The following is a 23,886-nucleotide window of genomic DNA, read 5'->3' on the forward strand; positions in this document are numbered from 1 at the left end:
GTAGCAATCAGAATGAAAACTCTTTAATTTCACAACATACGGACATACTCAACCATAATTTCAAGTGGGAAACTGTGGGCATCCTAGACCAAGCCAAGTCCAAAACCGCTAAGGAAATTTCTAGAAATGTGGCACTCTGACAAATTAGTCAACAATTAACACATAGACATAAACAATATCTATATACTCTGCAAAAGAGACAATCAATAATCCTAAAAGGGAACAAAAAGATCAAAACGCCTCCTCACCAGCAATCAGTGTCCAAATGAGCATAGATGAACTCTAAGATTAACATTAACAATCAACTTAACAATACTCATTGTAATATACTATAAAGTGACAGCAAACCCCACTCCCTACTAGCACTGGTGATGTTATCTAGTTTGGGTAATGAAACGTCTGCAAGAAAACAACCGAACTCAGAGAGCACCAAGGACCCCTCATTTCTCCAATATTCCCAAGCTGTGTGAACCACTTCCCTTTCCATGTGAGCTGTCTACCTTTGAACATAAACTTAATGCTCTTTTAGAAGAATGTTAGACCCAAGTTCAGAAGCAGTCCATCTGACAGTGCCAGGCACAGAGAAGGAACATTGTGTGAAGTGAAAGGAGCACACCCAGTACTGTTCTCAATGCTTCTTCCAACCCTGTGACTTTTCAGTTGAATGTGAAACTAAGGCTGTTTTGAAAATGTTCTAAAAACCCATGGCAAACCAGAGAGGAAACAGGATTAGACAAACCTGTTTGTTGGAAGGCTACATTAACAGAATCTTGCAAGTCTGAAAGTACAAACTGTCCACCTCCACTTTTAACTGCTTGATCCATTTTTTATTTTATTGTATTGTATTCATGTATTAAATTTATATTCTGCTTTTCCCACTGCCAAGCAACTCTGTTTAAAATATAATAATATATTATTACTATTATTATTAATATTAATATAAAAACAGGATAACAGAATAAAGACATTAAAATACTAAAACTTTAAACATTAACAAAAAATAGGGAAAACCAGGAATCAACAAACAAACGGAGTGGAAGTGGGAGCTTCTTAGTCCAATAACCACTTCCAGCATACAACGCTCCCATCGGGGCCCCAAGCCAATCAGAAAAGCCAGGTGTTGAGACCCTTTCAAAAGGGCAAGAGGATGGGGGTAGAACTCACACCAAGGGGCCAGAGGGCAAAAAAAAGGGTCTTCTCTCGGATCCCACCAACTGAAATTCCTTGGTCCCATGTCATTAGGGTTCTTCCTTTCTCTGGGATCCTGGGTACTCTCTGAGTTTGCTGGTTTTCTTGCAGATGTTTTATTACCAGACTAAGTAACATCATCATCCACCCAGTAGAGCCATGTTTAGAAAAAGCTTATCATTCAGGCAACTTGACAGTTGACTAAATTCTCTGTCCCAGCCACTGGCCTATGCCCACCATTACACGTTAAAGAGAGCAATTGGTCATTTTTCCTGCCAGTAAGCGGTGTTTGATGAGAAGATAAACAAAACCATGCAAATCCCCCAACTATTTTCTGTAACTTATCTCACATTAAAACTATAAGGACAGCACCACCCGCCAGCCTCCTTGCTGAAGCAGAATTGGACTTGACAGTCACAGCAGTGCAATTATATGCCAGCATTATTTTCTTCTGGCTCAAGGGCTAGAAGATAACATATCAACATGACTGTCTGGATGTATCCTAAAGGCATTGCTTAGGATGTTATTTCCAGCCACTGCAACAACATGCAATCATGGTTACAACTCCTGGGAAAAGTATCACCCAAAACTGCTGGCATGCTCCTGTTTCATCATGACAACTTTAGGACCAGAGTCTTTTAAATCGCTAAGCACATTGATTTGTGCTTAAGAGTGTAAGCCGCCCTGAGTCTTCGGAGAAGGGCGGGATATAAATGGGATTAAAATAAAAATAAATAAATAAAAATAAATACATGATGAAAGGTGGCTTTCCACCCCGGAAGCCTTCCACTCACAACTACTGTTCAGATTTTATTTTGCCATCAGACAAAGACACACAGCGTAAATCAGGGGTCTTCAAACTTGGCCCTTTTATGACTTGTGGACTTCAACTCCCAGAATTCCTCAGCCAGCCATGCTGGCTGAGGAATTCTGGGAATTGAAGTCCACAAGTCATAAAAGGGCCAAGTTTGAAGACCCCTGGCGTAAATGAAGCAAAAGTAAAGGAAGCAAAACTTTACACTTCAGGGAGGGAGGGGCGCACTGGCAATTTACTTTCTCTTCTGAATGGACTGATGCGGGGGGGGGGGATGAAGTGAGGGAAAGCTGAATGCAAGGCATCCATGGCGTCCTTCGCCACCTTGATTCGTCAATTGGACGACTCGCTGCCCGAAGAGCCAACGTGGTCGGTTGCCCGTTCTCAGCCTCAGATTATTTTTTATGCTCAGGTTGGGGACAGGAACGACGGCGTGTGGAAGTGCCTCGCGTCTCCGCAATTGCCACATTGCACCCCCCGATTATGCCACGGCTTGTCACTGCTTTTACGTCACATGTCCACCCACCCCAGCCCCCCCACCATTATCAGTGGGGATTAGCAGCCAGCTGCTTGCTCGTTTCGTCACCGTCAGCACGGTGCCTTTGATGGGCGGAAGAGAAGACCCGAGGAGGCTCTTCAGCATACCCGGGAGTCTGCTTGGAAGAGACGGAAGCGGGCGCGCCAGGCAGCACTAGCGGGCGCCCCTTATAATAAAAGGCTGCCGAGGAAAATCCACTAGGCGGGCGCGAGCGGATCGAGTGAGGTCAGCAGCGGGGCCGGCCAATGAGCGGTGCGTTTGAGAAGTGCCTGCTCTTGGCGTGCGGCTGAAGGGGGCGGAGGGCGGAGGGGCTGAGGTGGATGCGGTTCCAACGACGGCTCGGACATTCCGGCACTAGGCAGGGAGCGCTGGCTCTGCGCGGAGACGTGGCTGAGGGAAGAGGGAGAAGAAGAGGAGGAGGATCCGGGGGGGGTCCTCGGCTTGCCTCCGCTCTGACTTGAGGGAGGAAGAAGCCAAGCCAAGCGGAAGCCTTTGCCTCGCCAGGCGCACAGGTGCAAAGCGGCGCCCGGCTGCCGGAGGCGATTAACGTGCGCGTGGAAAGCGGAGGAGCCCCCGAGCCGGGCGCCTGCTCGCCTCGCCTGAGAGGAACTGGGGCGGGGGCGGGGGCGGGGGGGGAAGGGTTGGTATCGTTCCTGACGTTGCCTCAGCCCTCTTTGGCAGCGCCTCTTCACCTGCCACCTGGAGGGGCGCGCGCCCCGGCTCAGCCAACCAACCAACCAACCAGCCAACCAGGTAGGAGTTTCCTTCTGGACTCGGGAGTCTTTTCGGCGGGCACTCTGGGCGCGAGGGCTGCGCCTGCTGCCTGTCTCGCGCTCCCGTTCGGCTACCAAAGTTTCTGGCAAAGAATCCCCTTCAGGGCGACCAGCGCCAGAGCCGGCGGGCGGGGGCGGGCGACGAGTCAAGTCGACCCGGGAGCTGGAATCGGCGCTCCGAAGCCCGAGAAGCTCTTGAAAGCCGGGGAAAGACCAGCTGGAGAACGCCCGTTCAGAGCGCCTCGTAAAATCCAGGGCAAAGCAGCTCGCCTCTGAGTGCCGGCGCGTTTTGCCGGATTAACTCGGAGGGAAGCCTTCGGGTTCCTTAGGGAGGGGGTAAACTCGTGCCGATTTGTCGGCGTGGCGACGGGGCGTCCAGGTTTATCTGCCTGCTCCTTCTTCGGTTGATCCAGGTGTGAATGTAAGCGCTGAGACGGCTATTCCTCCTTTTTTAGGGCAATCGCCAGGATTTGGTTGAGAGCCTATTTTAACCTCTGGGTTAGATTTCCGGCGGGGAAATAAAAAGGACAGTTTCATTAGGAATAAAACTATTAGTTTGATTCCTTAAATGTCCCCCCTCTCCTTTTAGGACAGTATATAACGTTTTTCTCCCCCCCCCACACACACACAGAGAGACACATTCCCCGTCCAATAGTCTAAAATGCATATCACATTTCAGTTTCGAACAGTTGCAAATACTGATAATAAATCTCGTTACACCACGTTGGGGAAAAAAAACCTTTTTGTGTGTGTGTTTACTTGCTATGTAAAATACCGTACAGGTACTGTGCTTACCTATTTATCGCCGCTGTCCTCCCACCCCAGAAAGACTGGCTAATAATTCATTTAAATTACTTGTAAGGAGAGACTCGTCTTGTTTTTCGAGTTAGCCAGGTGTGCTTTAATGAAGTCAAGAGGACCAAATGATTTGTCTGTTACCTCTTTGTAAAGTTGCCTTACCTGAGAGGTAACCTCCTTGGAAATTGGCATGCAGTCTCAGTGATTACTCTCAAAACCGGGGGGGGGCAGAAAGAAGGGGGTGAAAATGGTTCTCCATTTACTGAGTCAGAGACAGGATGGATTCATTGGCGGACTTGAAGTGAACGCTCTGCTTTTTTTTTCTTTTCTCCCAAATCTGGATTCATTTAAAGGGCAAGATAGTATATCTCTGAAGAGGCTGAGATCCACATAAGGAAGCCCTCTTTTCAAATCACTCCTTTGTCAGGAATGTCGCTGGGCAAAACGGGATTTTTTTTTTGTCTCTGCCTACATGAGAAGGATACTGCCTTTCAGGGTCCTAACAGAATTGTCAATCAAGATTCAGTGGCGCTGTAAAAGCTAACAAATTTATTATGGCATAATTTTTTGTTGACCGCAATCCACTTTATAAAGGTTTTAATTCTCCCTCTCCTTCGCCCCCCTCTCTCCTTCCATCCCCCTCCCTCTTCCCCCCTCCCCAATATACTAAAACAGCTATCTGCTGTGGAAACTGTAAGAATTGTGTGCGCTGACTTCTTTATGAAAATGTACAATATGTAGAATAAATATCCTTATTAATGTCTACTTTAATATATTGCTTTTATATGCTCAAAGTGATTTTCTTGAAATCTTTAGGCAATTTTTATTGTTACTCTTGGACTGAAATAGCATGGCAACAATGTGGAGTGCTAGCAGACTTTGCCATCTGTTTATCACTTGCACTTTCCTAAACTCATCACATTCATCATTGTTACTTAATTCAGAACCCCCTCTTTGGTAACAGATTCCACACCCTGTGACTTAGTGGATGTGTGTGCATGATACTGACCCACAAGCTGCTCAACCACATTTTAATCTAGAATGATGTATAAACTCTACCTGCACAGTTTTTTGTGCAGTTTGTTGGGTGAATCCAGGATTATTATTATTATTATTGAGAAAACCATTGATAAGGTAACCATTAATATGTTATGCAATACATTGCTTATATTTTTCCATGCAATTTAAACAGAAATATTTGTAGAATCAGAATTTCTAGGGTATGTACAGTATATTTATTTGCTGGAAATATTTTTAACAGTAAATTACTTGCAAAATAATTATACTCATTACATCCATGTATATACTTATATAGCACAAAATTCCAAGTATGTGCAGAAATATATATCTTCCTATGTCAGATTATTTATGTCATCCAAATACTTTTTAAGAACAAGAATTAGCTTTGATCTCATTTTAAATTTCTCCATAAAAAGACATACAAACTCTCCAAAGATAAGGAAATCCTAAGCACAACACTTAATAGAAAGTCTGTCTGTACATGTGTCTTATTTTTTAAATAAACATGTTGCTACAGCTTATGAATACTTTCAATTGCTTTGGGGTTTTTTTTAATAAAAAAACTTGCTTTGAAATTTATAGTGGAATTTCACTGTGTTCCTCAGTTTGAAATGTTAAAGTGACTGAATAATGTACTGCAGTCTGATTTTGTTTGCATCTGGATATTTAATCAGACATAGTGTTTGGTTTGCTTAAAATGGTTTGGAATAGAGCTGGAGCACAAGATATTATCTCGCTCCTTATGGCCAGTTATATGACATCAGGAAAAAAAAACCTCTTTCACACTAGCTGTTCCTAGTAGTAATTTGTAAAGCTAAACTGATTCACATAGCCTGTAGTGCAGCTTTTCTACCTCTTCAATATTTTATTCCATTTTATCCCATTAAAAGCTCAAAGGGTAAAATGGATAACAAGTAGGGGAATAAGGTTATCACTTTAGAGATTCAGATCTTAGGCTCCCCTTATGCCTATTTGCATAAGAAGACTTATTTTCCCTTTAAATTGGATAGAGCAATAGGAAAGGATTAATTTTTTATCTACTAATTTGTAATGATAAATAGAGAAAAATAATTCAAAATAGTTAGCCTTTTGGAATTATTTTATATTTGAATCAGTTATACATGCATTTGAATGTTGGGAGGTTCTGAAATTTGCTTAGCTGGCTGTTCTTGAAACCTTAGCATTGTATTTTTTCTTGAAATTGCATGAAATGCAATTTATGACATCTTGATTCTATTTGGTTAGGATTCTTACTTTGTTCGCTGTTCTGATGCGAATAGTAATGTTTTGTAATAGTTCCTTAGGCATCATCTATAACAGTTATAGAATTCAGCATTGGCTAGAAAATTCTTTTAATGTGAAGAATAACTTCTGCTGCTAATCCTGGTAATAAAGAAAGCAATAACTATAAATAGCTATTACTGTACATGGACATTTGCATTTTTAGATGTATCATATTGTTTCAAACTAAACTGCCTATTCTATAGGGCCTTGCCTGTTTTCACTCAACTAGCTTATATTATAGCATTTGCCCATCTATCCTTTCTCCAAATATAATATTTATACTAGCACATTAGCCTGTGTTACCTCCGCCCACTTCTTGTGTTTTAGCCCAGTTGTTTTTATAAACTCGTGAAAAGGTTTCTGAAACAATACATTTGAGGATGGATTAGTCGCTTTAACCAAATAAAAATTCTTATTTTTTAAAAGCCATTTTCTCTTAAAATTCATTCTGTTATTTTCAGTCCACTTTTCTAACTTAATCAAGGCTATTTTTCGTATTTTCTTTCCGCCTACCCATCCAATTTTGTATCTTCTATAAATTTAATGAGTATTCCCATTACCTTTTCACTTAAGTCATTAAAAAAGATGTTGATTATAGGACCCAGGGCCAAACAATCTGGTTCTGCCTTTGATATCTCACTCCAATGTGATAAGAAACCATGGATTAATACTCCTTCAGCAAAGTGTTCTTTTCAGCTGGAGAGTCACCCAAAGTGTTCAGTTCAGCTGGAGATTCACCCATCTATATTTAACCTGCTTTCCTAATTGTATTATGTGTCTCTGAACTTAAACTATACTAAACCTACAATGTTCTCACAATCCACTCAAATTGATAATAGAAGAGAATATATGGAGTTCAGGGTTGAACTGTGTAACCCTTGGTGCTGTCTGACCTTGGTTGTTTTCTTACAAATGATTCATTAGCTACCGTGTTTCCCCAAAAATAAGACCCAGTCTTTTTTTTTTGCCTCCAAAAGAGGCACCAGGTCTTATTTTCATGGCGTGTCTTTTCCATTCACCTCCGGCACCGACAGCCTCGCCCAGCCGGCCCACGTCTTCTACGGCCGAAGGAGCAGCTTCATTCTGCAGCTGAGAATTGAGTTCTAGCCTGCATTTTGCAGTCAGAGGCCTTTCTGGAAGTCCTCTGCAGCTGAAAACCAAGTTATGGATTGAATCCATAGCTCAGTTCTCGGTTGAGGAGACCTTCAAGAAAGGCCTCTGACTGCAAAATGCAGGCCGGGGGGGATGTTGCAAAAGAAGTGAGTCGGCAAGGAGAGGCAGGCTGCAATGGTTAAGGGGGTGAGGGGCATATGGGGCATCTCCACCCACCCCACCCCACCCCTACCCTGATTTTTTAGACATGTTCCTTGCCCAAAACTAGGGCTTATTTTGGGGGTAGGGCTTATATTAGGCCCACCCCCAAAATCAAGCTAGGGCTTATTTGGGATAGGTCTTACTTTCGGGAAAACATGGTAGCTATGTAACATTTTCAGTACTGAGCAGAGCACTGAGGTTCAGAGCACTGAAGCTATTATCTAGCTGGGTATTGAAACACCTTCAAGAAAACTAGCTCAGGGAGCACCACAGACACTACTACTCAAGTTACCTGATCAAAACCTGGAATAAGATTAATCTGGTAAGACTTGGTTTTGGAAAATTCAAGATGAATTCTTAATGATATTTGTACATATTTTTTCTTAAGTTTTTGCCCTCGAATCTTCACAGGTATTTATGTCAGACTAATTTGTTATTCCATTGGTAATCTTTCTCCTCCATAACCTTTTTTTTTAAGATAAGGACACCATTTGTTCTCTTCCAGTTATTTTAGTCATTCTTGTTTCTTAAAGAGAATAGGTTTGAGCAAAGCACTCAACTGAAGCAAAATAGCAAAGTAAACTTCTATCTTGAAGATGTTTTGCATGTAGAAGCTACTTCTTTTGATCTGATGCTACTGGTTACTGTGGATAAGCCTTGTTACTTAGTGTGACAGAAATGTTATGTATGTTGTGTGAAGTGAAGCTGAGAAGTAAATTTTGCATGTTTTTAGAATATACACAACAAAAATGAATTCCAAATCAGAGCCCTTTCTGATTTTTCACTGAATTATTTATATTAGTCTTAGTTTAATTGTTCTCTTTTTTACTCTTACAGTGTACAAGTCCTTACAATTTTAAATTTTCTGATTCTAGTCCCTAGAAGATTCATCCTGAAGACCTTCTGATCAACATACTTTGGGCAGATACTGTATATTTTTCCTGATCTTTCTGAGGTATAGCCTGTATCTCATGCCAGCAATCCATCATCCAGATAACACAGAACATGATCTCAGGAACCAAATTTCTTATACTAACACAATTTCTTTCATCTTCAGAATATCTTCAAAATTTCTTGTTTCTGATTATCATGTTCATCCACTAGACTTGGTCCTTTTTTTTCTTTGTGGAGGGTTGCTATGGGAAATTACCACTCTAGAAGGGTTTACATTGGTAACAATATGCTTTACAGAATGCAAAAGTGAAACTGAACCAGTCAAGCAGTGTTACCACAAAGTCAAGTGATAAAAGGTGACTGTATTTTCTGATACCATAATTAAGTATTGATATTTGATTTTCTTTATCTTCCTTTCCCTTTTCTAATTATTGCTTCTTGTACATTTGGTAATAACATCAAAACTGATATGTGATGTTTTGTTAGTTACCTTAGTGAAATCAGAATTAATCCTCTGTCCTGAAACATAATTTAAAACGAATTCAGTGCAGTGTTCATATGCATGACATGAAGTATACATACAGATTCTGATGTGTGATTTTAAAAGGGCATAAACCATTTTATAACATGTTTTTAAGGGCTATGCAAGTCTCTGAAGAGATGCTTCAATTTGACGAAGCTTTGATAAAAACTATGTAACTGAAGCAGATTCATGAACTGAAGTAGAGACAACTCTTCCATAAAAGAACTGACTCACAGAGTTGGAAGTAAGCTTAGAGGTGATCTGGTTCAGCTGTCTGATTGATGCAGGATCTCTAAGAGCATCTCTATCATGACTATCCAGTCTCCAGTGTAGGAGAACCCACTATTTCATGAGGCAGCCAGGTGACTTCAGATAGTTCACTGACTTTTGAAGACATTTGTAGATTGAATGGCTTTTGTGCTGCTTCTGGCTTATTACTGTACAAACTGTAAGCATAACTTCAACTTACTTCTATATACAAAGAATGCTTAGTGAGAGTTGAGGAGAGTGATGGGGTCTTTAACATGAGTAGGTACCAATAAATATTATAATCTCACTTCACTCTGTTTACTGGAGTTCTTTTGTGGTGAAAAGGTAAATGCTGCTTTCAGCTTTGTTTGTTTTCTTGGCTTTCAGTTTCTTAAGGTAGCGGACACAAACCATAATTTCAGACTTTCTAGTACTAATGAAAGTACTAGAGAGTTTCATGCTGGTCCTGCCAAACTAAATTGGAGTAAAACACAGTTCTTTGAATATACGCTCATGACTAACTAGTCTAGTCCACGCTCTTGCGCCAACCCTTATGCTTAATTTATGTATGATTAGGGCAGGTTTAAATCTCTAGGAAATGAATGAATGCCAATACAGGCTTACAAATGTTGGCTCAAATCTTTATTGCTTATAAGAATGGTAGAATGGTAATGATAAAGACAAGAAATGCCATTTACTCCTGTACAAGTAAGCGTCTTGCTCTGCATTATAACTCACTGATAATAGAAAAGAATATACAGCAGCTCAAGGTTGAATTGTGTGGTCCCTGATTTTCTCCGAAGTTGGTTGTTTGCAGATATTTCATGACCTGACAAGATAATATCATCAGTGCTAGTAAGTGTAGGGTTTGCTTCCCATTTATATACACTACTTTGCTCTTGCAGTATTGGTGGGGATGTGGTTTTCTCCTTGGTACTTCCTTATTAGTTAAACAATTCTCTGATGAAGGAACTACAAAGGTGGAAGCCCAACCCTCACCAACAGTGGCAGGGAAAGCTACTCTATATAAATGGCAAATCTAGACAGCATACTAAAAACACAGAGACATCACCCTGCCAACAAAAGTGCGTATAGTCAAGGCTATGGTCTTCCCAGCTGCAATGTATGGCTGTGAAAGTTAGACCATAAGAAAGGCTGAGCGCCAAAGAATTGAGGCCTTTGAATTATGGTGCTGGAGAAGACTCCTGCAAGTCCCTTGGACTGCAAGGCATTCAAACCGGTCAGTTCTAGAGGAGATCAACCCTAACTGCTCTTTAGAAGGCTAGATCCTGAATTTGAAACTCAAATACTTTGGCCACCTAATGAGAAGGAAGGACTCACTGGAGAAGAGCCTAATGCTGGGAAAGATTAAGGGCAAGAGATTAAAGTGATGACATAGAATGAGGTGGCTGGATGGAGTCACTGAAGCAGTAGGCATGAGCTTAAAGGGACTCCAGAAGATGGTAGAGGACAGGAAGGCCTGGAAGAATGTTGTCCATAGGGTCGTGATGGGTTGGACACTACTTTGCAACTAACAACAACATAAACGGGGAGCAAACCTCATCCTCTCTAGCACTGATGTAATGTAGTAACAGTAAGGCTGATTTCTTCCAACATAAATGTGGCCTAACATGCTGAGCTTTTGACTGCTGGTATGTCAGACTGGGATCTGCCCATTTCCTGTGGGCTACTTTAATTGCTGCAGGCTCACCCCTCACTCTTGAGACACTGGATACTGCCCTCTTCGCCATATTGGCTTGGATCGGCATCAACAAAGACTTTTCCTTCACAGTTTATACAGGTATCTTATAGGTTTAGTGCACCAGACGTAGTTTTCAGACCCAGATTTAGTGCTCCTTTGAAAAAAACAAACCCCTCTCCTGTGCTGCACATAAAATTGATTTAAACCAGGATGGAAGGAAGGAGGAAAAATAGTGCTAGAAATTGCCCTAGTGACAACAGGTATAGAGGAAGGTCTCCAAGAAGCACTTCATCTTAGTTCCTACTACCTGTTAGTTGGACAACTGACATCATAATTCTAAGCAGCTCTACGCTTAGCAGGTAAGGGAAATGAAATGGGGGAATTCCCCTTTCCTTAGTAAGGATCTATTAATATTTTCTCCCCCCCAAAAAAGGTAAGCTTTGTACTCTTTGCTGCCTGGCTGTTGTGGTAAAGTCCAGCATTAAGGAAAATGTTTTTCTGTCAGTTAAGGATCTAACATAAAACACTTTAACTCACCCATCTGAAAAGTCAATCCAACCAAGTCCTAAGATTTGTTAATGATGCTTGCCTAGTCTGAACCCCTATTGAAATGGGACTTTTTTCCCCCTAAAGAAGTTGTCAATCATTTTTGCACCTCACAAAGCCTGGTGATGAGAACAGCAGAGTCCTCACAAGGACAGGTCAATGGGTGCTTATGGTATTATATCAAACCTGGAAATGTAGCAAAGTAAATAGAAAAATAAGCTTATATTTTATAGGTTGATTGATAAGGATGATCCCTTTTGCCTTGCTTTAATATAGTTTACTGGTTTTCTGGAAAATTTGAAGACTGCTATGCTATCCTTTCTTCATGCATGCTATTTTTCCCTACTATGTTGTTTTTCCTGAAAGAATTACAGGGAGATTATTTCAAGGTTTAGTTGTGGTGAACTTCTTAATAATATCCAATTCAAATGTGGCAAGGTTAATGTCATCTAAAGATTTTAATATTCTTGCTACTTTCATCCCATTGTGCCAAAAATGTTGCAGCCACAGGCATTTAAGTGCTTCCCATTATAGTCTACAGAGTTTTTAAAAAATATTAATTTCAAAGCAGCTTGAATCGGTATATCCTTGGATCACAAACTTAAATTGAATTAAATTTCCAAATCCCTAGTCTGAATCAAATAAGGCCTGATTTGCAGAGGCCTGTCATTTTTATGGTCTGCCTCAGGACTTTTGTTTTTATTGGAGAACAAATTATTTCAAAATAAGTAGGTGTGTGTATGTGTGTATCAGAGAGGGTATAAGAGAGAGTACAGCTAAAAGAGCAGTGTATACATGTTATTCCTCCCAACCAACTACCCCACCAGCAATCCAGATAACAGTGAGAAGCTGAAGCTCAAGAGAAAGTTTGACCATGTAAGCTGTTTTCTTCTATAACCAGTTGATAAATCCATTAAACAAAGTAGTATCATCACATTCCTTTATTTTAACAAGGCTTAGCTTCACTAAATTATTTTAGTATGCAAGTAATTAATTCTTTGGTTGCATCCTAAAGAAGTCAATTTTGTACAATTTTGTCAATTTTGTACATGAATCAGAGTTGAAAGGGATCTCAAAAGTCATTTAATCTGACTCCTGCTTGGTGCAGGAGCTATTAAAGTATTTTGGAGGTAGCCAGCCTCTTTTGAAGGCTTCCAAAAAAGCTGAATATATCACTTCTTAAAACAACATATTCTAGTGCTTGGCAGCTCTTGGTATCAAGAAATGCCTCTTAATAGCTAACCTGAATCTACTTCCTAGTTCTAGTCAGGCCCTTCAGAACAATGTAAAAGAACTCCACTATTAACATCTTTCCTCAGACTTCTGTCCTGCATGATAAACCTATCCATTTCTTGTAATTCTTCTTCACAATGCTTGGCTTTCATTTACGTCATTATCTAGGTATCTCCCTTTTGTGTGTTAAATTTGTAAATATTGTTTTTAGTCTGCCAAAATTGAACATGGTATTCCAAAAGGGATCTGCCAAAACAGAGTACAATCAAATAATTATTTGCTGTTATCTGAACTCATATATACCTCAAATAGCACTTACTTTTTACAGCTACATCATAATGTTGTGTTATGCTCAAATTTGTGATTTATTAGAACGCCCAGATGCTTTTCACCTATAGTACTAGTACTTCCCCTGTGAGTGAATTCAAATCTCCTCTTCTTGCTTTATTCTTACCAATTTTTTTTAAAAAGAACAAGCTCCTATTATAATTTGGGAGGAATGAAATAGTTGACTAGTCAAATATTTATTTTAGGCCATGAGAAAAAGAAATTGTGTAATTGCCACGAAGTCTTGTCTTTTTTTTTAATCTGTCCTGATATATCTTGTTTCCTTATAAAGAATTTCTTATTAAAAGTGGACTGTGTGTTGGCATTGTGGTCTTTGGAATATAATCACAAAAACTGTGTGGCTTCTTAGCAACTACCGTTGTACTATCAACTTTTATCATTTTTGGTGATTGAAAGCCTTTATCTATGCTGTTCTCTTTAGCAAAGGCATATGACTCCAGGAAGATTCCAGGTTGCTTGCTTCTTTGAATGTCTTAAAAATAATTTTCTAGGACTCCCTGGGAGGAGATTAGTACCAAGAAACATTGGGAAATACTGCTCAAAACAGCTTCAAAGCACCAGGTTGCCTATTCTAAATCTAGCGAGCCACTTTCCCTTTCTCTCTCTCTCTCAGATGGTGCTTTCTAGAAGCAGGAACTTGCAATCATGGGGTGAATTCAGGACAAAGACCTTCTACTGAAGGAGGTGGTGATTTTAGGTTATCAAGCCTTTCCCTTTTCAGGATAAAAACTGATATCTTACTTCTGTTGTATGAATAGAAAGGCTTTTAGGTGGATATTTTGGTCATGCATAGCTAGAGTGATATATTATTCTTGGCTGGAGAAAGTTGCTAAGGAGATTCAATTTTGACTGATACTTTTTACCTTTTGTTTCTAGCTTGATAGATCTCTTAATATGGGCTGCTGAATGAATTGATGTCTGTGATAACATTTCTTTTTATGAATCTGTGTTTCTTTCTGTATATTACTGGTAGACATATAGCTATTGGGTGCTGTAGTGGGAACTCTTGTTGCTACCACACCAAGTGTGCTGTACATCACACATTTGGAGATAGGGGTGAGAAGGGTTGTTTTTTTTTTTTTGAACATACACACAGACACACACTCATAAAAACATACATTCTAAAAGCCACCTATTTCCTTTGTACAGAGAATGTAGAATATGTGAAACTAAGGCAAGATCTTCCACAGCAAAGACAGTGCAGGATTACTATTACCGTGAATTTGAGCAGATTTTTCTGTAGGATTCTTCCTGAAAGGTTCAATGTATCGTACAGCCATTGCTACAATTGCTGTTTATTCAACATGCCTGAATATTTTTCCATAGCTTTTCCTGAATGGTTTCCCTCTCCCACTTCATCCTCCTCTTCCCTCCATCCTCCTTAAAAAAGCTCTCTTTTTACAACCACCCCCCATTCTCCTTGTATCCCTAATCCATTCCCACTTATTAGAACTCTATTCTATTGCTTTTGGATGATATTCAAATTTCAAAATCTCCTTAGCCTTTTTTGTTTCAACATAAACTAAAAATTCCTGTTTGGGTACAACTGTCATATTGTTTATGCAAGCCCATTAATGGCAGTAGCCAATCTTTACTATTACCATCTGCCCTACCCAGTTTTAAAAGCTGTATCGCAGATAAGTATTTGTTTGAAAAAAAGTGCCTAAGAAACTTATAAGGACTTACAACAAACAGGAATATTCAAAGGGAGAGATAGAACAAGAGCACACAAACATGAGTGCAAAGTTTAATATTACAAAATAAAATTGTATTATGGTAATAAAGTAATAATTTGAAGAAAGTCTTATTCCCCCTAGATGTGGTTATGATCTATCAGCCTTTCAAGTTATGGATAGCTTAGTGAAAAAGGATACACCGTGCAATCAGAATGAATAATAAAATTGGCATTTTACAGATTATCTTGAAAAAAAGGGTTGTAGATAAAACTTCTGATATTTTAATGCTTTTTAGAAATGATATGTTGTGTTCATGTTTGATATCCTCTCTAGAGTTCTGGTTTTCCCACCTCCAAACATACAATGAAGAAAAGATGGAGTAAAGAGTTACAAAAATAGCTCTGAAGAGAGTAAGATTTTGGATAAGGGGAGACTCATGTCTTATTTTTATCTCACCCTTTCTATTTAAAATGCTTAAGATAGACCACAAAAATCATGGAATATGAACACATAAATTAACAAATTCAGAGGGAGAAAGTTCAAACAAAACTAGTGAGCAGAATTTTGTATAGTTTGGAAACACATCAAATGAAATAATTTATTATCTGCACTTCAAAATACTTTCTTAATGTTTTGTGCACCACAATTCATGAAGCCTTATAAGCCTTATGACAATATTTTATCAAGGAAGAATGTGTGTGTGTGTGTGTGTGTGTGTGTGTGTATTTGATTACCAATTAGGCAATAGCTAATAGATACATGATCTAAATGCAAAAAATCTTATGTTAGATATATACATAGTCTTTAAAAATAAATATTTGAAGCTATGTTCAGTCCTTGCCTTTTTGTATTATGCAGAGTATGACCAAATCCTGATCCACTCCATTATATCCTTTAACAAAATTCTTGCCTGGCATGGACTTTACATTATATTGCAGTGTTCTCTGCCTGTCTTCATAAGAAGTCCCCCATGGAATTTAGTGATAATACTTGCTTTAGAAGTATTCATAGCGCTACAGCCTCAGTCTTTTCCTTTATCACTGACTATTTGGAATGTGCTTCAATTCACACATATATATACTATGATAATAAAAATGTACTTTTACATTCTCCATTTTCTATCAACACCTAACAATTACTCTTTTCTCATGGTAGCTCCAAGATGATAGAAACCATTCTGATGTGGCTATTAGTTCATTTTATATGTGCAAATAAATACTATTTTGAACAGGAAATAATGATAGCTTGGGTGCAGAGTAACACAAGCTCATACCCAGTATTCAGATGTGAGCTAGATATTAATCAGTATTACTGAACCTGTCTTAATGGTCCATGTATATTATAATTTTAAATTCATAAAAATACCTAGATATCTGCAAGCATTATAGAATAGATAAACCATCTCATGATGACATATGTAGAACTCCTGAAAATTCATTTTCAAATTCAACTGCAAAAAGTGAAAAAGAATAAGCTTATAAAATTGCCAAATATGATGAAACACTGTTCTTGCCTGAAATATTTAAGGCTTGGGGTAATAGCCCCAACTTTTCCATTGTTTCAATAGAGTCAGGGCAACTGAATGGAGCTGAGCATTTATTGGCTGGATGCCTTCCTTGATGCCACACAGAGTTTTTTTTTCTTTGCGTCCTAAGAAAAAAACATCTGCTGCTATTTAGGATTGAACTGTCACTCTTCCGAATGGGAAGTAAGTGTCCTCACCACTCTTTCAAGGGAGAACAAAGAAATCCTGCAATAATAAATAATCTCTTCAGCTATTGTCTATTTAAAAATATTTTTTTTATTTTGGCATTCATACTAAAGACTGATTGCAGTATTCTTAGAATCACCATTATTGGTTCACAGACTCCAATGTAGGTTCCACTGATTTCTGCCTTGCATGTTTTCTATAACATTTAATTTCGTATTTGAATTGATAGAGATGATGTCTTGTCTTACATTCATACAATTTCATGCTGTGCGTAATTTCCATTTTTATTACTGTAAAAAGCATATAAAAAATGGACTGCTATTACCTAGGACTCACATTCTAAGAAAGAATGGTATGTGGGGATCTCACCTGTGTTGCTAGATTCCTTTGTGTAAAGGGTTTAGGGAAAATAGTTTTATTATTTCCAGCAGAAATGCCATACAAGAATTATGCGTACAGTTCAGATGGTAAAGCCAATAGTTCCATAAACCTTTTTCAAATGATTTTTTTAAAATTCCATTTGTATCCCATCCTTCTCCGAAGACTCAGGGCGGCTTACAAGCTTAGCAGTAGCCTTCATTCTATGTATATGCCTGCTTATTAGGGCTTTCACACACACCCCAAGCGGCATTATTACAAAGTCAGCTTAATTGCCCCCAACAATCTGGGTCCTCATTTTACCTACCTCGGAAGGATGGAAGGCTGAGTCAACCTTGAGCCTGGTGGGATGCAAACCTGCACTAATTGCAGGCAGCTGGTGTTACTTAAGGAGGCATTAGCCCACTGCTCCACCAAGGAGAGGGAGTACAAAACAGAAACATAAGTAAAATGGGAGGGAGAATTAAAATCATCTCCATTTATGCAAACATAGGATATTTTGATTTGTTATGTTATATACTGTTATTAAACATCTCAACTTCATATTCATATGCAATTAGATATGTGTGCATGTATGTTTTTAAACTGAGTGGAATGCTTTATTAAAGTAGGTAATAGTTCCATGTTTGCTAGCTTTTGTAAAGGGTATAGGTAAATTGTTGAACAAATAAATCAATAACCTTGCTAAAGTTGCAAAAAGCCAGGAGCTCCATCAAGGTCAGAAGTGAGACCAGCTTTCATATATATGGTTCAAAGAGTTGATTGTTGTGATTCCTCGCCAGCCAGTAGATCTGGCAGCTGAGTCTGAGGAATCAGATGAGGAGGAGGGGCCTGGAGTGACATTAGAGTCAGAGGAAGGCTCTGAGGAGCTCCAAGATGTACAGTTGGACGAGGAGTCTGGCCCTTCTACTTGCGCTCAAGCTGAGACACAGCTGTGCTGGGAGCCTGAGTTGGACAATGATGAAGAACAGCTGGGAAAAATTCAGGATGCATGAAAGAGCAGGCAAGAGAAACGAGTAGGTCAGAGGAATGCAATGGGCAGCTCCAAAGGCAAAGGAGAAGGCATTAGGAAGCTACACCTTGGCTGAATTATAAAAGGGAAGATGTGGGAGGTGCTGGTTGCTGAAGGCAACCGTTCATGTTGAGGATCGAGTTTCTGTGGACTGTGTTTGTTTGCCTTGGACATTGACTCGGGTCTGTGAGAATAAAAGGGTTTGGTTTTTTCTTGAGGTTCCTGCCTGTTTCTTGGAAGAGGGGTTTCTCCTTGTGAGTATAACAAGGACTGACATAGGCTGGGACAGAACATTGATGACGTATCAAATAAAAACAAAGCCTTAGATCTATCCTAGAGCCTGGCTATTTGTAAACAAGGGTACACTAAGAACACATTAAGGTCAAAAGCTGGTAGTAAAACACCTTTTAGTCTAGAATGGAAGGCTAGCCAAAACTCTAAAAACCCCAATCATTCCTTTAGTGCCTGGTATGCAAGTGAGCAAGACTTAGTCCTGCGGCCGAGTCTGCAGGGCAACCAGATATCTCAGCATTCCCAGGATTAGCCTCATCATTTGGGTTTCTTTTTCTTTGTAGATTTCACTTTTCCATTTGGATTTGGTACTATATATAATATTCATTAAATGAATATCAAATATTTATCATTCTTATAAAATTAGAATTATAAATTTGTTAACATTGGTAGATAATACAGTTATCAGAACATTCTTTTTAAAGTGTGCTAAAATAAGCATCTTCTAGATGGCTGTTTTGAAAGCCTGTTTGGTATTGTTGAAGGCATCAGACTAGAAAATGGGAGACCTTGAATTTTAATCCTGTCTTAATCTTAAAGCTAGTTGAAACAACCTTGGACCACTCACTTTCTCTCAGTCCCAGGAAGAAGACAATGGTAAACTACTTCTGAGAAACTTTGCTGAGAAAACTACAAGGACTAGTTAGTCAGTCAACAAAAGTCAACACTGTCTAAAAGGTACAAAAACAAACAAACAAAAAGGTTTCTTTAGAAGGTGCCCATACTTTTGTTTAAACAAAGAAGTTCAAAAGCTATTGCAGAAACATCCTGAATGCAGTTGCTTATCTTTTAATTTGACACTGGAGAGGCCAAACATTAATTCAGACAGAAATACCTGTATACCCGAACTGGTGTATTTCAATAATAGGAGGGATATCAAATTTAAATGAAGCTTGAAATTAGCTGCCATTTATTTCATTCACTATACATACAGTATATTCTCACATACTTAACTTTCCATGAACATTTAAACAGATAAGTCTGATTACATTTTGATGACTAAAGAAAACACAGGTTGGAACTTGGCTCAAAATGTCAAGCTGCTCAGTCTATTTTGTACAATGATAAATAGCAAAACCATTCCAGTTCGACATATTTGTTCTTGAAGTTACTTTGTTTTGATCAATGAAGTTCTGCTTTCTGTAGTTATAAAGGGAAGTTTGAATAAATAAATCCAGGGAGATCTATGCATGGATAAGGTAGCAAGTGTCTGCCTTGTAAGACTTGACTTCTTTGGCTATTATTTTTTTAGAAATTTTGTTATACAGTTAAACAACACTTTGTTTAGAATGTGTGTGTCTATTTTGGCCTATGTTTGACATGCAATATCTGCTTGAGAACTTTGCAAAACCTCTGGAACTGTGAGAAACAGAAACAAGATATATTATATTAGAAAAATGTTTGGCAAATATTATATCTAGAGATATTGAAAACATAGCACAATGCTTCATTTTTCTGCTTATACTGTTTGACCCACACTTCCAATTCAAATACTCTGATGTCTTTTTAAAAATCAGAGACCAATCATACTTGAATGATGTATTTTCAATTAGTTTAATTGTGCAGAAGCTTACACAGTCTTTAGAAGTGAGAAATTGCTGGTATTTATAGTATTTCTAACAGGAGAGAAGAAAATTGTTTGCATTTGTTTTTCTTTCATTTGGAACATGAAGAATTGTGTTTCCTAGTTCTGTAGTAATCTACATTATGACTCAGAATCAATTTAAAATCATAAATCCTTCCAGCAAAGCTTCTGGTTCATGAAAATAACAGCTTTAAAATGAAAGTCTCCACCTCTTTTGTTATATGTTTAGACAATGGTGTGCAATTATATATGTGTCTACTCAGAAATTCCATTGAATAAAATGGGGTTTAATCCCAAATAAAAGGGTACAGAATTATAGAGTAAATACGGTTTGAAAATCTGTCTATGAAAAAACAGTGAGAAGGCATATCCCTGTACTATTTACTACTTCATATGCAGAAGAGAAATTGAGAAAATGTGAACAACTAAATTCTGGTCCCTGGAACAGAAAGTGTTTTAAAGAGTGTTATTAGTATAAGATTTCCTCTCAAAAATCCATACTTTATGCATGGATATTCAGGAAGACAGGGGCAAGGTCATGCAAACTCACATATAAGGTTAATTAATGGTAACACTGGAGTTTGAGTAAGAGAAGCTTAAGGAAATAAAGGATGTTTTTACACTGAGCTTTATCATAGCAACTGATGAGCCTGGCTCACATGATATCTATTGATCCCTTGTCTTTTGCATATGAGCAACTGTGGATTTAAAAATGGCAGGAATCATCGCCTCAGACAAAATATTACCATTGTAACCACTCCCAGTCCTTCTCTGGAAGCCGATTGGATAAACTCACGAATGTCTGAGCACTAGGATGATTAATGTTGGAATACATGAATTGTAAAAGAAGCCTTTGGAATCCAGCTAGGTATTTCAAAGCTGATATCTGAGAAATGTAAAATCAGGTGGAATGAGAGAAGTAGAATTAATTGAATACCACAATGACATAATATTGTGGAGGCCAGAAATAACAGAATGAAGCTTGTGGAGAAGGGGAGGTGGGAAAAACATTCCTCTACAAGTCTGTCATGAAATTCCATTGTTCAAATGCATTGTTTCATTTCCAGATGTTGACTAATACAGAGAATGGTTTGACTTCTTAGGGAAAGTCTGACTTTTTGGAGCAATGAGAGCTACTGGGAAACGATACACATATTGGGATTCCTACTAGATAATACTTAAATCAGCAAAATGATCATCATTCAAATATTATATTCTAATAATATAGTAAAATGGCAGTTGGAAAACCTTTAATGATAACATAAAATTCCTGCACCAAAACAGGGCTTTATATTGAAATAGCATAAAGGATTTAATATTTGTTTACAACACTTAAAAACAAATACTACAAAAAGACTGAACAAGATGATTAGCAAATTACAGTTAACCAAGGTAAGAAGTAATTGAATAGTAAAATGTATGGGCATTCCCACAATTAGTAGACTATAGTATGTAGAAAGAAGCAGAAGTGAACTGAGTTGTGTACATCACATTCTGCCTATATTCCCCAAGATAATTTGATGTTTTCACGTGAAAAAAGAGACTGTTAAAAGACAGACCATAAAAATAATAGCATACAGAATGTAACAGAATAATATGAAGAGATGTTGAGATGAAAAGATAATTATAGTAATATGGGAATCAGACCCTGCAACAAGCTCAGATATGGTTTCCCCTGTATTTAGACCAATAATAACCCCAAGTTTAAAGCACCTTCACATATTTCTCTAATGTGATATATGCAATAGAATAGAATAGAGCTGGAAGGGACCTTGGAGGTCTTCTAGTCCAGCCCCCTGCTCAAGCAGGAGAACCAACATCATCTCATACAGGTGACTGTCTCTTCTTAAAAATCTCCAGTGATGGAGCACCCACTGTTTCTGAGGGTAAGCTGTTCCACTGGTTTATTGTCCTTACTGACAGGAAATTTCTCCTTAGTTCCAGGTTGGTTCTCTCTTTGATCAGTTTCCAACCATTGTTTCTTGTCCTTCCATCTGGTGCTTTGGTGAACAACCTGGCCCCCTTTGCCTTGTAGCAGCCCCTCAGATACTGGAACACTACTATCATGTCTCCCCTGTTTCTTCTTTTCTTTAGACTAGCCAAACCCAAGTCCTGTAGCTGTTCTTCATATGTTTTAGTCTCTAGTCTCCTGATCATCTTAGTTTTTCCAAACTCTTTTTTGTGATATGGTGACCAAAATTGGCTGCAGTATTCCAGGTGTGGTCTTACTAGGGTTTTATGATATGCCAAGAATACCCCTCTGGATTCTATGCAGGACTTTGTGCAAAGGAATGAATCAGGCTTCAAAACAAGGAAAAAATGCCAATCATTTCAATCTTCCAGGACCTTCCATTACTATGCAGATATCAAAGTAGCTATTTTATGGGGTGGAAAAAAGACTTTGAGCTTTTTTTGGGGGGGGTTCACATACAACAAAAATATCAGGCTATCCCAGGAGAACTCAACAAACACAATAGCATTATAATTGCTATTTGATAAGTACTTGTAATTTATCTCACATGTCCACCCTATCTTCAGACATTCCCTCCTCCTCCACTCTCCACCCCCATCATCCTATTTTAAATCCCAGATTAGTTTAGCTACTCCATGGCTCTGATGAAGTAATCTTCAGCTCACAAAAATGTATGCATTATATATGATCTATTTTGAAAAAGGGCTACCAAGCTCCTTATGATTTATTTCTCCATACAGTAAATAAAACTTAATTTCCAATACTTTTACCAAACTGGTTGGGATTAAACCATGAACAATTCTGTTTTTAAAAAACATTTCTGAATCAATTGGTTTGAATGAAAGATGCTTGTTAAAAACATCCTTATAGCAGAATAGGATTAATTATGTGATGACATACACATCTAATTTAAAGTTTTCAGTCAGTCTGTTTGAAATTTCTTTTTTTAAAAAACACTTTCCAATAGAAGTACTGTAGAAATGTATTATTAAAAATAGACAATATCAAGTATTATGTATTAGTGTAGCTGCCTACCTGACTAAGGGGGAGGAGGCTAGCAAAATATTCAATCGACTGTAGGTTTCCATGATTATTTATGACATGATTATATGCCTTCATTGATAAAGATGAACTAGAGATCATAGAACTATGCAATACATAGAGGGAACCAGATTTTAAAACAGTTTGATAAAAGCCTCAACTTACTTTCTTCTGGAAGTAAGGAAAGTGTGACCCGGGATATCCAATAGGATTCAGATTATCCCTGAGCACATACCTAATGGAAACAAATTGAAAAAGAATATATTTCACAGAGTCATATAATTAATTTTAGGCTAAAGCTTATTAATAAAGAATTAATTATTCTTATAGTTCTAGATCATTATGGCCAGTTTGCTACCAGAGTAGATGTATAATAATGAAGTCTGCTATGCAAATGCTTACAATTTAGTAAGTAAGTAAGCAAGATAGCCTACTATGTTACTCCTGCCTCAATAACCTGCCTCTTGAATAGAATTCAAATAAAATTCAAATAGAATTCAAAATAGATAATACTCTCAGCAATAGTAAGAAGAGAATCAAGAGGAAATAATTTTCCTATTCTCTCTTGAGAAAAATATCTAATTGAACGGTACATAGCTAAATAAATTGAATATGCTTCATTTAAGGGTTAAAGTTGACTAACTAGTTGCTAGTGACTTTTGTTTATAGTACAACACCAGATGTACTGGAAACAAAAAAAGGTACATATCCTGTGATTTTGCCTTATCTTATTTGTAGAAGGAACAGTGTTGACATAGTGTAGTCGGTGTAGTTAGTAGTCAGTTTTATTAGAAAATTGCTATAAAAGGCACTAGCTTTGTGACACAAGAAATTGAGAGGAGTCAATATAAGTTGGGCAAATTATATATACATATGTGTGTGTGTGTGTGTGTAATATAAAAATGAGCTTATCAGAGGATGTTGGCAGCTACTAAACTATTTATTTATTTATTTATTTATTTATTTATTTATTTATTTATTTATTTATTTATTTAA

The 23,886-nt window shown here is 38.2% G+C and overlaps 1 protein-coding gene across 1 annotated transcript in view; it reads left to right on the forward strand.

The window, feature by feature from the left end:
• The first annotated feature begins 2,904 nt into the window (after nucleotides 1–2,904).
• CHRM3 (cholinergic receptor muscarinic 3) overlaps nucleotides 2,905–23,886 on the forward strand; it is a 252,654-nt gene continuing 231,672 nt past the window's right edge. The window contains exon 1 of the mRNA XM_083349911.1: nucleotides 2,905–3,293. The gene's annotated coding sequence lies outside the window, so the exon portion shown is untranslated. The remainder of the gene's footprint in view (nucleotides 3,294–23,886) is intronic.

This window comes from Vipera ursinii (assembly GCF_947247035.1).
Source record: "Vipera ursinii genome assembly, chromosome: 1".
NCBI lineage: Eukaryota > Metazoa > Chordata > Lepidosauria > Squamata > Viperidae > Vipera > Vipera ursinii.